The sequence below is a fragment of the Rhinatrema bivittatum genome, chromosome 4 (assembly GCF_901001135.1).
Source record: "Rhinatrema bivittatum chromosome 4, aRhiBiv1.1, whole genome shotgun sequence".
In the NCBI taxonomy this organism is placed as follows: domain Eukaryota; kingdom Metazoa; phylum Chordata; class Amphibia; order Gymnophiona; family Rhinatrematidae; genus Rhinatrema; species Rhinatrema bivittatum.
The window spans coordinates 61940904-61957218 of NC_042618.1; positions in this window are offsets into that span (position 1 = coordinate 61940904).

The window sequence follows — 16315 nt, forward strand, 5'->3', positions numbered from 1 at the left end:
AAAAAATAAAATTAAAAAAAAGGGTGCCAGCGGTCAGGTTAGGAAAAGGGATGCTCAATTAACGAGCGTCCATTTTCCTAAGTGGCTAACAGCCACCTCTCCCGGGTGTAGGCTATCAAGGAGGCACTAGAGGCGTGCAATTTCCCCTAGCGCCTCCTTTTTTACCGCGACAGCCCCTTTGCATTGGGTGCCACGGAGAGGTGGATCAGTATGCTTTATGGAGGCTGGTGCTTGATCATGAGCACCCCATTTAATGCGCGGCGATATAGCATCGGCCTAAAAGAGTTTTAGTGATGAAGAGGGGTGAATACTGGAGCCTTGATGGAAGAGGGGGTCTGTAGCGGGGAAGGGTGGGGGACGTACACACAAGATGAGAAGAGTGTGTGGACGGTGCTTCAGGGTTGACTCAGCTGCTCTGGATGGGTTGTATATCTCTTTTAGGCCTGGGAAAAACTTAACTCTGGAAAATGAAAACATGTTGTTAGGCAAGCCTCAGATCAGTCCCTGGAGTAAGGCTTCAGGCTCAGCCCCTTCAGGATCCTCCGCACCCTCAGTAGTGGGACCTTGTGGCAATTTGAGCAGTAAAGACTTGTAGTCATGATGGCTGGGACTGGAAGCCCTCCGTAATTTCCATTAAAGCACTCTGTTGCAGCATCATTCAGTGTTTTCTATCATGCTCTTTTATTGTCCAGTGTTAGGGCTTACAATCAAATCAGACTGCCTCAGTCCCAACATCCATGGTTCATGTACCGTTTTCAGGAGTTGGAGGGAGTATAACTTTCCAACCAAAGCACAGCAGACTTAAAAGAAAGACGTGGAGCCTTTTAAACAAACTTTGCATTGGTTCAGTTCTTCAGGTCCAAACATTCATGCATCCCCGGTTAACAGCCCCTGCAGCTCTCAGAGGTTCCGGTTCCTTGCTTCCAAATCAGTTCCAGTTCTTTCCCAGGGCAAATACAGCTTTTAAGCCCCCTGCAGCAGTTAAACTCCTTACAATTGCAACATGTTCAGGCAATGGGACTTCTACTTTCCTAGGACTTCAGTGCTGGATAGCAGCTCAATATGGGCCTCCTAATGCTTTCAAAAAGTAAGTTTATCCATTTATGTATGTAAGTGCTTATTTCTGATGAAAATGATGAATTTGATTTGTTAAATGTAAACGTATTTATTAAATTTAAAATATTTTGGCACATTACAATTATTTTTTTTATATTTGATTGCTGGGATATTCTTGGGTTTGAGTTAGGTTTTTTTGGGGTTAAAACATTTTTAAGACATCTAACTGATTCCTTAGACCAATTTAAAATCACATTGATGATTTTTAAGAGACTGTGCTCCTGCCTATTTTGAGGGAACTACTTCAGATTTTTATTCCAGTGCATGCACTGTGACCCTCAAGCAAGTCTCGTAAGCTTTGTTGCCTTCAGAGCACTGGTGGTGGAGAACTCACTCACACTGTGGAACATGCCGTCCCAGGCTATGAAAGAGTAACTTGCTGTGAAAGAATTTCAACAGAAAGTTAAAAATCATCACTATTTAGTTATTTAAAATATTTATAGCCTGCATTATTTATAATTCTAAGCGGGTTATCAAAGTTATAATCGTATTAAAAATACAGTGGTTCAATCAATGTGTGCCAGGATATATCATTTTTGTGACAGCTTGCAAAGGTATTTGGTAAAATGTGAATTACCATGATTTATTTTGTTATAGACTCTTGACTTATTTTGTTATATAACTCAGAAGTTATCCAGTTAAGTGAAGATTTGGGCAATTATCCAGCTAAATTTTAGTTGGATAAGTTGGAGGCGCTCCAGGGAGGAGTTGAGTTAGCTGGCTAATAGCGTTATGGCATTTTTGCATTGTTCAGCACCTTTAACGCATGCGAAAACCCTTTAACGCATGCGAAAACGCCTTTAACGCATGCGATAGCACGATAACGTATGGTGTGATGCAAATCAGAAAAAGAGGAAGAGTTAGGGGTGGGAGTGGGCTCACTGTTTTGCAAAGCCCTATTGCATGGCTTTAATGAGAGAGAGAGAGAGAGAGAGAGAAAGACTAGCTATAAGGCCCTTATAGTAGTTAAGTATTTATACCTCTATATGAGGCCCACTTAGTAACTTCAGGTGAGGTTTAGGTAGTAGTGTAGGGTTTAGGGGCCACTTTTACATGCAGAGTGAGACGTATGAACAGAACAGTACACTCTTGTGAAGATTTGATGACCTTCAGAGTCTGGAAACTCACACAAAGATGAGATTTGTATAATGTTCTCTCAACCTAGCTTGATGGACTCTCAACCTGGGTAACATCAACGCCAATGAAAAAGGTGTAGTTATTTCCGGCATTAAAACTGTGTGATATAGCTTCGCAAACTGCAAAGCCAGCCCACTTGGATAGAAATCCCGCCCCAAACTCCTCCCCCTTTTCCAAATTAGCATTGCACCATGCGTTATGGTGCTTTTCGCATGCAAAAAGGCCATAACGCGAGTTGGAAAATAACCCCCTAACTTTGCTATCTGGACAGTGACTGAATATGGAGCTCATAAAGGTCTCTTCACCTTAGCACAGAGACACATAGAATAATGAGAGCCTGAAAAGCCTTTTGCACCATTCTAAAATATCTCATCCACAAACTGAACTACTTCAGTTCAATAAATAAAATCTCTCTTTCTCTCTGAAATTCTGTTTCAAATAGATTTACATATTTTTCTTCTTTACTCTGAAGAACTATAATATAATACTGCCCGTCAGAACTACTGTATATCATTAGCTAGGCAGATGTTTTGAACACATGAAGTCTTCTTTTATTGTTCATTCCTTTATTTGAGGATTAATAACATCAGATGGATTCCTTCTGTTTAGATGAATGGCACATGCATTTCGAGGAGAGTTTCATTAGATTTCTGCACTTTTAAGCATGCACATAAAATATAAGAATAAGTAGTTTCCTTGGTAACAGTAACTCTCCATAATCCTTGCATCCTTGAGAAATCTTGATTCACGTGCATGAAGTGTGAAAGAGAATCTGAGGGATGCAGAGCAGGATTATTTCTGATAACATCATTTTCAAACACTAATACTGTTCAGGTTCTTTGCAGTCCACAGCATATGACAGTACATTCAAATTGCTTAGGTATGTTTTTAAGTGACCCACTGTGGTTACTTTGATTTATTTGGTTATTTATTTATTTATACAATTTTTATATACTGTTGTGCAGGAGCAAGTTCTATCTCTACGGTTTACAATAATCACATTTTAAGAACATGATAAAAAGAGAAAATAACAATATATCTTAAAATATCCAGAAATAAAATTCTATCAAAACTTTCTAAAATAGGACTAAAATTAATATTAAAATAGATAAGAACAGACTAAAAAGGGGAAGAATGGATCATGTAAAAACCAGGTGATTCTTTAAGATGCTCTAACCTCTAATGACACTTCTATTGAATTTGTTAAACTAGGATCTGATTTCAGGGCCAGATTTAGGAATCAGGTGCCCATTGGCAGGATTGGAGAGGGGGGGATGGGTGACCATGGAGATCAGATAGTGGGAGAAGTACATCTACCTCCACCCCCTTCCAGAGTTCCTCTGACAACAAATTCCATTGCTTGATTGTGTGCTGAGGAAAAACGTACTTCCTGGTACTGTGCCAGAACTAATATTGCCATAAAAGGGAGCACTGTGCTGGATCCACTGCTGCCAGTAGGAAGTAGCACTGTGCTGGAGTTGCCGCCAATACATAAATTGGGGAGGATGGGGGCATAATCGAAGGTCTCTCACTTGGCCCCCTTTCAAACAAGTATGGCCGCTCTCTGGTGGTTGTGATCCCGCTGAGAGTAGTACGTTGTCTCTCCCAGGATGTGAGGGAATTAACGTCTGGGTCAGATCAATCCAGTCTCTTCCATCTGTTCCGCAGTCCTTCCTGTCTGGCTTCCTTTTATAGAATATCAGAGGAATCTTATTGGTACATGCGTGGCTCTTTCTTCATTGTCCCTTACAACTGAGCCAACTCTGGAAGGACAGAGGGTGAGGGGGTGCCCAGCGTGTCTTTGCTTTTAATAGAGAAAATGAGGTTTTTCTGCTGATTCCTCATTCTCTGTTAAAGACAGAAGCAGTTAACTATGAGAGTTCAAAGCATTTCCTTATCGTTGGTCTGCAGGAAGCTATGCAGAGGGTCCCAATAAGAAAGCATATCCCTCTACATACTGTAAGTATTTCATCACAATATGTTAAAAACAGTTTTCTATCACATTTGCATCTTTTCTGCTTGTTAGTGAGACTTCCCTTCTGACAAGTCAGCCTCATATAAATTCTTCTTTCAGCACAGCAACATTCAGCAAGCAAAACTTGCTTCATTAGTCATTTATGCTTAAGCAATACACTTAACTGTTTCTCTCATGTGTATTTAAGCAAAAGCAGTCTTTTATATGTAACAATAATTATTTCTTTACTATCAGGTGAATTTTCAAAAGGTTACTCGCGCAAAATGCCCACATATGTGTGTTTGTGGGCTGGACACAAGTAACCCAAATTTTAAGAAGCCGAAAAATACGCGCATGCTTACCCTTGTGTGCGTAGAAGATAAGAATGTGGAAAGGGGTGGGGCATGGGCAGAGCATGGGTGTTCCAGAGCGGGGCCTAGGTTTACACCTGAAACTCCGTATTTTAAAATGGCTGACTGTGGCGTACATCGGCTTGTTATTCACATAAATTTACTGCTGTTCCTGATGAGGAGCAAGTCTGTGGATCTCGAGTTTTAGGGCTTTTAGGACAGGGTGAGGGGTCTGGGTCATGTAGGAGGAGTCTGAAGATCTTGATAGTGGCTAGGCAAACTGGTAGATGAATTTGAAAAACTGGGAATGTCCTTTGCGCAAGCATGTTTTAAAATCTTCTTGTATATGCACGTTAAAGCCGGCAAATTCCTATGGAAGATATGCGAAGTAGGTTTGTTTGAATAAGCACTTAAAATTAGGAGCATACTTTCGTGTGGTAGACATATTTTAAATAGTACTCGCGGAATGGTACGCAGGATATAAAATTACAGTGTATATTTGCTTGCACACACATACATGTGTATATGCACATGCATGCTTCCTTTAAAGTTAATCTCTATATGTATAGCAATGTTATGTCATTTATTCAATTATATTGTTCTCTTTTAAGCATAGCAGATTCATATATATTTCTTGACAGCGTCCATTTTACGCTGTCCATTGCGCGATACGGCTAGGTGTCTTGCGATCCTCTGACCCTAAATATTCTAATACAAATGTATATTCATTATTCTCTTTTGTACTGTTTGCAGATATACAGTATTATGCTATTTCTTTTAAATCGTGGTTTAAGGGTATAATTTTAAAAGCCATAAAATCTCCCGGAAAAAGTTAATGCAGGGCGACTTGGCAAAGCAACCCCCCAGGGGAGGAACATGGCAGAAAGGCAGATTGCGCCCTTTGTTTCTCCTCTGCTGTGTTAAAAACCATAAAGCCAGTGGACAACAGTAGGACCACAGCGGCCAGGACCAGAGGCAGAGGAAGCTCTCTGCAGCTCTTCCTTCCCTCCTGTCCCCACATTCACTCTCTCCCATAGCATTCGCCTCCTCTTCCTTATCACCTCCTCCACTAGCATTCGCCCTGTCCTCATGGCTCATCACGTCCTCTCTTAGCATTCATCCCCTCCTCATCATCCCCAAGGCTGGTGCAAAAAGTATTTGGCGCCCTAAGTGAACCTCCAATCATGCACCCACCCCCCACCAACTTACCCACTGGGGGCAGCTCCAGCACAGGGCTCCCTTCTATGGCAATACTGGTTATCTGCCTCAGGGAAGGAAGAGGGAGATGCTGCAGAGTCATCTTTTCTCTACTCTTTGGACTCCGCTTGTTCACTGTTTGCAGATAGATGAGGCGGGAAGGGAACCACTTCAGAACCAGACAAGTGGTGAATGATGGAGGTGAGAAAAGGGTGAATGCGGGAGGAGAGACTGAATGCAAGGGGTGGATGATCAAGGCTAGCGCTTCCATTAGAGAAACCAAGCAGATGCTTAGAGGGCCAACGTTTTGGAGGTAGAAAATCCCACTAGCGCAAGGCTCAGAAGGGTAAGAACTAATGTTGCCACAGAAGGGGGCAATGTGCAGGGGCCATTGCTGCCAGTAGGAGGAAGCGCTGTGCTGGAGTTGCCGTCAATAGGTAAGTTGGTGAGGCGGGGGGGGGGGGGGGGGTGCATTCACTCCCTCCCATAGCATTCACCTAGGGTGCCAAATACCTTTGCACCGGCCTTAGGGATGAGGAGGAGGGGCTGAATGCTGAGAGAGAAAGTGATGAGTCATGAGGAGAGGGTGAATGCTGGAGGAGGAGGTGATAAGGAGGGGGTGAATGCTATGGGAGGGAATGAATGTAGGGGAAATGAGGATGAGGGGGGTGAATGCTGGAAGGTGATGAGTCTCAAGGAAAAAGTGAATGCTAGGGTGTGGAGGAAGTGGGGATTAGAGATGTGAATCGTGTCCTCGATCGTCTTAACGATCGATTTCGGCTGGGAGGGGGAGGGAATCGTATTGTTGCCGTTTGGGGGGGTAAAATATCGTGAAAAATCGAAAAAACGTAAAATCGCAAAACCGGCACATTAAAACCCACCCCCGACCCTTTAAATTAAATCCCCCACCCTCCCGAACCCCCCCCCAAATGACTTAAATAACCTGCGGGTCCAGCGGCGGTCCGGAACGGCAGCGGTCCGGAACGGGCTCCTGCTACTGAATCTTGTTGTCTTCAGCCGGCGCCATTTTCCAAAATGGCGCCAAAAAATGGCGGCGGCCATAGACGAACACGATTGGACGGCAGGAGGTCCTTCCGGACCCCCGCTGGACTTTTGGCAAGTCTTGTGGGGGTGAGGAGGCCCCCCCCAAGCTGGCCAAAAGTTCCTGGAGGTCCAGCGGGGGTCAGGGAGTGATTTCCCGCGCCTCGCTGAACGACCTCCTGCAGTCGATCTCCTGCCGGCGCCATTTTCCGTACGAAAACGATTCGCGGCGGGAAATCGCTCCCTGACCCCCGCTGGACCTCCAGGAACTTTTGGCCAGCTTGGGGGGGGCCTCCTGACCCCCACAAGACTTGCCAAAAGTCCAGCGGGGGTCCGGAAGGACCCTCCTGCCGTCCAATCGTGTTCGTCTATGGCCGCCGCCATTTTTCGGCGCCATTTTGGAAAATGGCGCCGGCTGAAGACAACAAGATTCAGTAGCAGGAGCCCGTTCCGGACCGCTGCCGTTCCGGACCGCCGCTGGACCCGCAGGTTATTTAAGTCATTTGGGGGGGGGTTCGGGAGGGTGGGGGATTTAATTTAAAGGGTCGGGGGTGGGTTTTAGGGGGTTTTAGTGTGCCGGCTCACGATTCTAACAATTTATAACGATAAATCGTTAGAATCTCTATTGTATTGTGTTCCATAACGGTTTAAGACGATATTAAAATTATCGGACGATAATTTTAATCGTCCTAAAACGATTCACATCCCTAGTGGGGATGAATGTTGAGGAAGAGGTGGCAAGGAGGAAGTGAATAGTGAGGAAGAGTCTGATGAGAAGCTGGTATAAATGAATCCAAGCCAAGAAACCTCTCTCAAGGAGTCCCCCAAGGATCTTCTCTCTCCTCCACATTGTTCAATGTTTACCTTACACCGCTATGCCGGCTACTCTCTAAATTGGGTCTTCAACACTTCATCTACGCAGATGATGTTCAAATACTCATACCTATAACCAGCACAATCACAAATGCACTGAATACCTGGAAGGTAGCTTTATTAGAAATTAAAACAATCCTCACAGACAACCAATTGGCTATAAATACCAATAAAACTGAACTTATCATAATTTCACCTCCAAAAAATACAATGCTGATCAACTCTGATATTGCTCAAAACAACTCCACTATTTCACAACAAGTACGCAGCCTTGGTATCATCATTGACAGCAATCTCTCATTTAAAAAATTCATTGCGGATACGGTAAAAAATGGTTTCTTTAAGCTATTTACGCTTAAACGGATTAAATCTCTATTATACCAATATGATTTCCGCACAGTTTTACAAGCAACTATTTTATCAAAGATTGATTACTGCAATGCTCTGTTACTGGGTCTACCCAAAGCCACCATTCAACCTTTGCAAATGCTGCAAAATGCAGCTGCCCGCATTATCACCGACACAAGCCGCCATGATCACATCACTCCAGCTCTTCAGTCTTTGCACTGGCTACCTGTGGCTTACAGGATAATTTATAAATCTATGTCGCTGATACACAAAGCCATTCAAAACAGAGAAATGCTCTGGTTTACAGATGAACTACAATTCAAAACGTCTTCCCGCCCAACGAGATTCCAGAATTTAGCCAAACTAAATATCCCAGCACCCAATCTGACTAAACTCTCTAGTACAAAGATCGATCTTTCATCATTGCTGGATCAACAATATGGAACACCATGCCCTCTGAATTACGCCAGGAACTCTGTCACAAAAAATTTAAACAAAACCTTAAAACCTGGCTATTTAAAAAAGCCTACTATCAATGATCTGAATCCTCAACTACTCTTCCTAACTGCCACAATCTCTCATATATTGCTGATATTCTATTAATATAAAGTTATATACTGTATTGTTTTTCGTTTAGTTACCTTGTTATATTGTAAAGCGCAATGCTGAATTACTGTTTGAATGTAAACCGAGGTGATGTTATTTACGTACCCCGGTATAGAAAAATCTATAAATAAATAAATAAATAAATAAATAAATAAATGCATGCTGAGAGGTAATGTCATGAGGAAGTAAATGCTACAGGGGAGGTGAGCATGTGAAATCTGGGCAGGGGGAGCATGAGGAGGGAGTGAATTCTGGGTTAGTGAGGAAGAGGGGGTGAATGCTGAAGGCTGGGGTTGGAGGGGGAGGCACAGAAGGCGAGAAGAGGATAGGGTGAGGTTAGGACAATATGTATGCGGCATGGCTTTTTCCCCTAAGAGCTGACAACCCTAAATAGCTTATGTTCTAAAATATTTTTAAGACATCTAACTAATCCCTTTGACTCTGTCCCTAATTTAGGCATACCACAATGCAGATCCCATCCTCAGGCTTCTCAAAACATCCAGAGTATGTGCTGAATTCCTTTGATGCACACCCAGTCTCTGCTTACATTGTAATAGCACGTACAAAATAATAAAAAAAATCACAATACTACTAGATCCATTTGTGTGGGCCTGTAGGCATGTGCCAGCCCTCACTAGATTTGTGGGCAAAGACCGCACTCACCTGAAATCATTTTTTTCTGTAATGATTCCCTGCTCAGAGGCTTGCTTTTGTGAGTCCATTTACTGCTGGCAGAAAATTATCCTTGGATTTGTGCCATGTTAGGTTGGTTTGCTCATTTTCCCTTCTCTAGTGCTGATATTGTTATTCATATCACCTATAAACCCAGCTGGATCCTGACAACTAAATGGAGACCTGGGCTTGGGATTTTTAAAGGGCCCAGAGAGCTTTTCATCCAGAATCTGAATTTCTGGCAAACAATTCCTTGCAGCATCAGTGTGCAATATGCCAACATCAGTGTGCAATATGCTAATTTTCCAGATGTTTGTGGTTATACTATAATGGTAGAGCAATTCTTTCTCTAAAACAGCAGCTAAATTGTCTTATTTTTTCTTACTAATAATCCTTACCAAACAGGTAAATCTTAGCTGTTTCTGAAATTGTAATTTAAGTAAACTAAAGTTCTTACTAAATTGGTGTTGTTAATATTATCACCTCTCTGTTCAAATCTTTTAACTTTTTTTTTTTACATTTTGAAGCAGTAATATGGCTTCTTAGGCTTATATGTGTGCCATATGATAGCCTTTATTTCAACAATGATGAAATAGACAAGAGCAATACAAAAACAAAGAAGGGTGGTTTCTTTATTTGACCACAGACACTAACCAATGGCAGGGCAGCTTTCAAAATGCTCGAGGACATTGCTGTGCTCTAACCTCCCTGAGATTTCCACTGAACTTAACTGACCTCCCTCACTATAGGAAATAAATTGAAAATAAAAAAGAGATTCTAAATGTTCTGGGCATACAGAGGACATGAAAAGTGTGAGCTGGGGATGACAAGGATGCTCCCACTGTTTGCAGCAGAAATTTGAATGAAATTGGATGAAAGTCGTTGGGGTCTGGCATATTTACAGGGGGGATAGACAGACATACTGTTATTGTTTGTAAGGTTTTGGGTGGACCCTTGGAGACTGTGGCTGCTGACCACGTCCACGGGGGAAAGTCCCGTGAGGGGCCACAGGTCAGGCTCAGCTTTAGGACACACAACACAGACAGATCTTTTATTAACAGTATTGAGGAGCCACCAGAGGTGGCAGTAGTGAGCATAGATGAAGCCCGGCTGGGCTTGTAGTCCCTCAGGGCTCTGGAACAGCGATCTCTCAATGGCTGTGCTGTAGTGAAGGGAAACTGAGAAAGTGAGTACAATGAAGTATATGCAGGGTTCTGGAATAGAGCCTCGTTGGTTGAGTACTCACACAGCGGTTTTTCTCGGTAGGAATCACTGGAGCTGGAATAGAGGCAGGCCCTCAAGGAGCGAGTACCTGGTTCCAGGGAACAGCTCTGAGAGAAGTAGATAGTAAATCACTGATGGTGTAGGCAGCGGTATCTTCCAAGCAGAAGTGAATTCCAGGCAGTGAGTCCAAGAACATGGGCCCTCAAGGAGCGAGTACCGGTTCCAGACAGCGACCTGAAAGAGAAGAGAGAGGCCCCCGAGGAGTGGGTACCCCAAATAGAGTAAGTCCAATAATGGAGAGGCAGAGTAGCTAGGTACGGAGAGCGAATCCCATCCGTAAGGAATCTCTTTGCTAACTCGATTAGCTAGCAGTAGCGTAGGCTTTTGTATCCGGGATGCGTGATGTCATCACAGGGGGACGCCCCTGAGGTTCGCGCCAAAGAAAGTATTTGAAGCAGGGCCGCACGGCATGCGTGCCCTACGGCAGCTGGACAGCATGGCGGGAGGCAGCGCCCAAACCGGACTGGGGACGCTGGAGAGGACAGCAGGCAGACGCCATGGCAGCCAAATGTCCGTCAACCACGGGAGGAGTCGCCAGAGAGGTAAGGAGGGCGGAGTGACGTCGGGTAGCGACAGTCGTAATACATACAGACATGACTGTAGAAATCCAATGTAGCCATTCTCTCATTTGGCGTTCTGGCAACATCCAGGGGTGCTACCATTTACCGGGGTTCAGGTCTGGTTGGGGAGAAGCTAACTTTCTGGGCCCCTGGTGCGGTAAGTATGATATGAAGCCAACTGAATGATGCTCACCAGGTGCAGAAGGACCCAAAATAAGACCAAGGAGGAGACTATGAACAAAATGTCCAATAGCAGTCAGCCCACTCACTGCCCATTCAGCAAGGGCAAGGCAGAGAAAGAAACCAAAGACAGTCTAATTGGTGTTCGATACAAACAGTTTAATTTTCACTGTTTTGGTCCGATTTCCTTGTCCGTTCTGTGTCTCCTTACTGTTCTCCTTTCTACACCACCATCCATGTTAAAGAACCCCCTCCCCTTGAAGGGTGGGGTAACTGGTGTTTAGTTCCAGCATACACTGGTCAAAAGATGGAAAAAGATCCCCAAGCTCAAAAATACTAACAAAGTCCAACTGGTCCAAAACTCAAAATGTAATCCAACTCTCAGCCTTCTAGGACTTGTGACTTCTCCAGTCAAGAGTCCACAAGTCCACCCTTGCTTTTCTCTGTTTGCTCAGGCAAAAAGATGTTTGAAGCAGCCCTTTAGGATCCCGGGGGATGCCCTTCCCTCTAGAGTGATCAATCTTCTCCAAAAAAAATCTCTTCAAGAAGCAACTCTCACACCTCCTCTTCCTTCAAGTCTCCAAACCCTCCAGGGATGAGGCAGGGACCCTCCAGAACTCTTTCCCACTTCTGGCCAACCTACTCTTTAGTGGCCTTCCCCCTAAATCACTCAGCATGCTCCAGGGGAGCACTGAAGGCCCACTGAAGGCTTCCCCAAAAAGAGGATTCCCAAAAAGTCAAAAAAATTCCCCTCCCTTGGCCCACGATGGAAAACTGGGGAAAAATAATATTGACAGGCAAGGCCGGGCCACACTAGGCTAAAAATGGCTTTTTCTAACTTAATGCTTCTCTGGAATTGGAAACGATGAAAGGGATCTCTTTAGTTCTCTGCATTGCGCTGCAGGGAGATTGCATTTGATGCAGTTAGATAGGTTTGTGAGCCCTAAAGCCCATTTTACAGAAGTGAAAGCAAGTCAGTGACCTTGTCTAAAAACCAGATGTGTGGGCCGGCCCAGTGGCTCAGCAGCGGTGCTGGGTTCCGTTCCCAGGCTAGGACTCTGCACCTGGGCTGGCTGGGGATATTCACAGCTCCCTGGTCCCCTCCCCTCCCCCTGACCACCACTCAACTGCAACACCCGAGGGAGGGTGCCTGACTCTCGGCTGAGAGCCCTCTCCATGAAGGCCAGCTTAAACGTGAAAGGAGGAAGATATAACATAGGAAATAAATACCCTGGGTAGCTGTGAAGGAAAGCTTATGGAGCTGGATCCCAGGCCTGGTGATGATTGAGCTGGAAATACAAAAGAGAAAGAAGGAAACTGCCGGGCCCGAAAACAGATGGAACCCCCACCCCTCCCCCTCCTTCCCAAACTAGGCCTTTCTGATGATGCTGACGTATAGACACTTCAGAAGATAAACCATCCCCTGCATCTGTAACAGACAGGGCCTACTGCTGCTAACATAAACGCATTCCCGCGTGGCTCCTCTGATAACTCACGCTGTGCCTGATTCAGTGATGTTTTTGGAGCCTGAGTTAGTTTTAAGCAGTAGGATATGTTTTGATTTCCTGCCCAGAGAGTGGCGGCAGCTGCCCGTAGTGGTTTTTATAGTAGGACGTGATTGGTAGAAAACCCAAACTTCTCTCTCAGCCAGCTGCCTTCCTTAATCCTTACCCTTGGGTTTTCTCATAGGAATCTGCCTAGGTTGCTCTGTTAGGGATTCTCCTCTTCTGATCAAACTTTTAAGTTTCATTCAAGGCACATCGTAGTTGTTTTTTTTTTCCTTTAGTTACTTCGGTACCTTGCGGTTTAAGGTCCTCCCAGGCAGGATATTGCTGAAGAAAGCTGAGATTAACAGGCATTTTCTGCTCATCTCAAATCTTCTCACTTTGCGATTGACTTTTGAAAACAGCTTCTGAAAGGCATTGAAGGACTGCTGATCACATTTCATACCACGGGCATTAAGATAGGTTATTTCTCACTTGCCCTTTTGTTTTTTTTACTGCATTCCGGACATTCAGCAAACTTAAAACAATGTTGCTGAGATTCCAGTGGTGCTAACAGTAGAACTAATTTTAAACATTTTTCTGTGACTTTGTTATATAATAATTCTTTCCTTCTTTGGTATTGTGCACTAAGTCACAATAGCCCATTTCCCCCTGTCAATCTACCTGTTAATAGCCTACAGAGAGACAGGCTCAGATAATTCCTCTCTAGATAGATTCTTATATTCTGGGAGTGACCAAGGAAAAATGAAAACCATCCATGGTATCATTGAAAGCCATTGTACTGTGGGGAAAAAAAATGATTATAAGCCAAGCCTCATTCCTTCTACCGGCATCTTCTTTCATACACATTGTATACCAAAGCACAGTGCAGGACACGATGTGTGCGTAGCCAGACTCACGCAAAACATTTGGGCCCAGATCCACACCCATGAATCTGCCTATGCTCCTAAAATTGCAGGAGGCAAAGCAGAGCAGGCCGCATTCACACAACAATGAATAATTTGGGTCCCGACTCCAATTCCCAACCTCACACACTGCATCTGTGAAGGATCGTGAAGTTAAAGTTTTTAAAGAATTCTTCTGCTCTTGGTGTTGAGTGTGACAGCTTCATCATTCCATTTACAGATAGATATCAAGAAGTTTATTCTACATGAAGTAACAACCTCTATCATATCCCCCCTCAGTCGTCTCTTCTCCAAGCTGAAAAGTCCTAATCTCTTTAGTCTTTCCTCATAGGGGAGCTGTTCCATTCCCCTTATCATTTTTGTAGCCCTTCTCTGTACCTTCTCCATTGCAATTATATCTTTTTTGAGATGCGGCGACCAGAATTGTACCCTTGTCTGACCAGTATGGCATGTTCTTATGTTCTTCTTATGTTCTTATGTTCTTCTTATGTTCTTATGTGATCATAATATGATCAAATTTGATTTAATGACTGGAAGAGGAACAGTGTGCAAATCCACGGCTCTTGTGCTAAACTTTCAAAAGGGAAACTTTGAGAAAAATGAGAAAAATTGTTAGAAAAAACTGAAAGGAGCAGCTACAAAAGTAAAAAAATGTCCAAGAGGCGTGGTCATTGTTAAAAAATACCATTCTAGAAGCACAGTCCAGATGTATTCCACACATTAAGAAAGGTGGAAAGAAGGCAAAACGATTACCGGCCATGGTTAAAAGGGGAGGTGAAAGAAGCTATTTTTAGCCAAAAGATCTTCATTCAATATTGGAAGAAAGATCCAACAGAAGAAAATAGGATAAAGCATAAATGTTGGCAAGTTAAATGTAAGACATTGATAAGACAGGCTAAGAGAGAATTTGAAAAGAAGTTGGCCGTAGAGGCAAAAAACTCACAGTAAAAACTTTTTAAAATATATCGGAAGCAGAAGCCTGTGAGGGAGTCAGTTGGACCGTTAGATGATCGAGGGGTTATTTAAAGCGGGCACTTAGAGAAGATAAGGCCATCGTGGAAAGATTAAATGATTTCTTTGCTTTGGTGTTTACTGAAGAGGATGTTGGGGAGGTACCCGTAATGGAGAAGGTTTTCATGGGTAATGATTCAGATGGACTGAATCAAATCATGGTGAACCTAGAAGATGTGGTAGACCTGATTGACAACATGAAGAGTAGTAAATCACCTGGACCGGATGGTATACACCCCAGAGTTCTGAAGGAACTAAAAAATGAAATTTCAGCCTATTAGTAAAAATTTTAACCTATCATTAAAATCATCCATTTGTACCTGAAGACTGGAGGATAGCAAATGTAACCCCAATATTTAAAAAGGGCTCCAGGGGTGATCCGGGAAACTACAGACCAGTTAGCCTGACTTCAGTGCCAGGAAAAATAGTGGAAAGTGTTCTCAAGATCAAAATTGTAGAGCATAAAGAAAGACATGATTTAATGGGACACAGTCAACATGGATTTACCCAAGGAAGTCTTGCCTAACAAATCTGCTTCATGGAATGCAAACTGGCTAAAAGACAGGAAACAGAGAGTAGGATTAAATGGACAATTTTCTCATTGGAAGGGAGTGGCCAGTGGAGTGCCTCAGGGATCTGTATTGGGACCCTTACTTTTCAATATATTTATAAATGATCTGGAAAGAAATACGACGAGTGAGATAATCAAATTTGCAGATGAAACAAACTTGTTCAGATTAGTTAAATCACAAGCAGATTGTGATAAATTGCAGGAAGACCTTGTGAGACTGGAAAATTGGGCATCCAAAAGGCAGATGAAATTTAATGTGGATAAGTGCAAGGTGATGCATATAGGGAAAAATAACCCATGCTATAATTACACAATGTTGGATTCCATATTAGGTGCTACAACCCAAGCAAGGGATCTAGGCATCATAGTGGATAACACATTGAAATCGTCGGTTCAGTGTGCTGCGGCAGTCAAAAAAGCAAACAGAATGTTGGGAATTATTAGAAAGGGCATGGGTGAATAAAACAGAAAATATCATAATGCCTCTGTATCGCTCCATGGTGAAAACCGCACCTTGAATACTGTGTACAATTCTGGTCGCCGCATCTCAAAAAAGATATAATTGCGATGGAGAAAGTACAGAGAAGGGCTACCAAAATGATAAGGGGAATGGAACAGCTCCCCTATGAGGAAAGACTAAAGAGGTTAGGACTTTTCAGCTTGGAGAAGAGACGACTAAGTGGGGATATGATAGAGGTGTTTAAAATCATGAGAGGTCTAGAACGGGTAGATGTGAATCGGTTATTTACTCTTTCGGATAGTAGAAAGACTAGGGGACACTCCATGAAGTTAGCATGGGGCACATTTAAAACTAATCGGAGAAAGTTCTTTTTTTACTCAACGCACAATTAGACTCTGGAATTTGTTGCCGGAGGATGTGGTTAGTGCAGTTAATATAGCTGTGTTTAAAAAAGGATTGGATAAGTTCTTGGAGGAGAAGTCCATTACCTGCTATAAGTTCACTTAGGGGGTCCATTTTCAAAGGAGTTACGCATGTAAATGTGA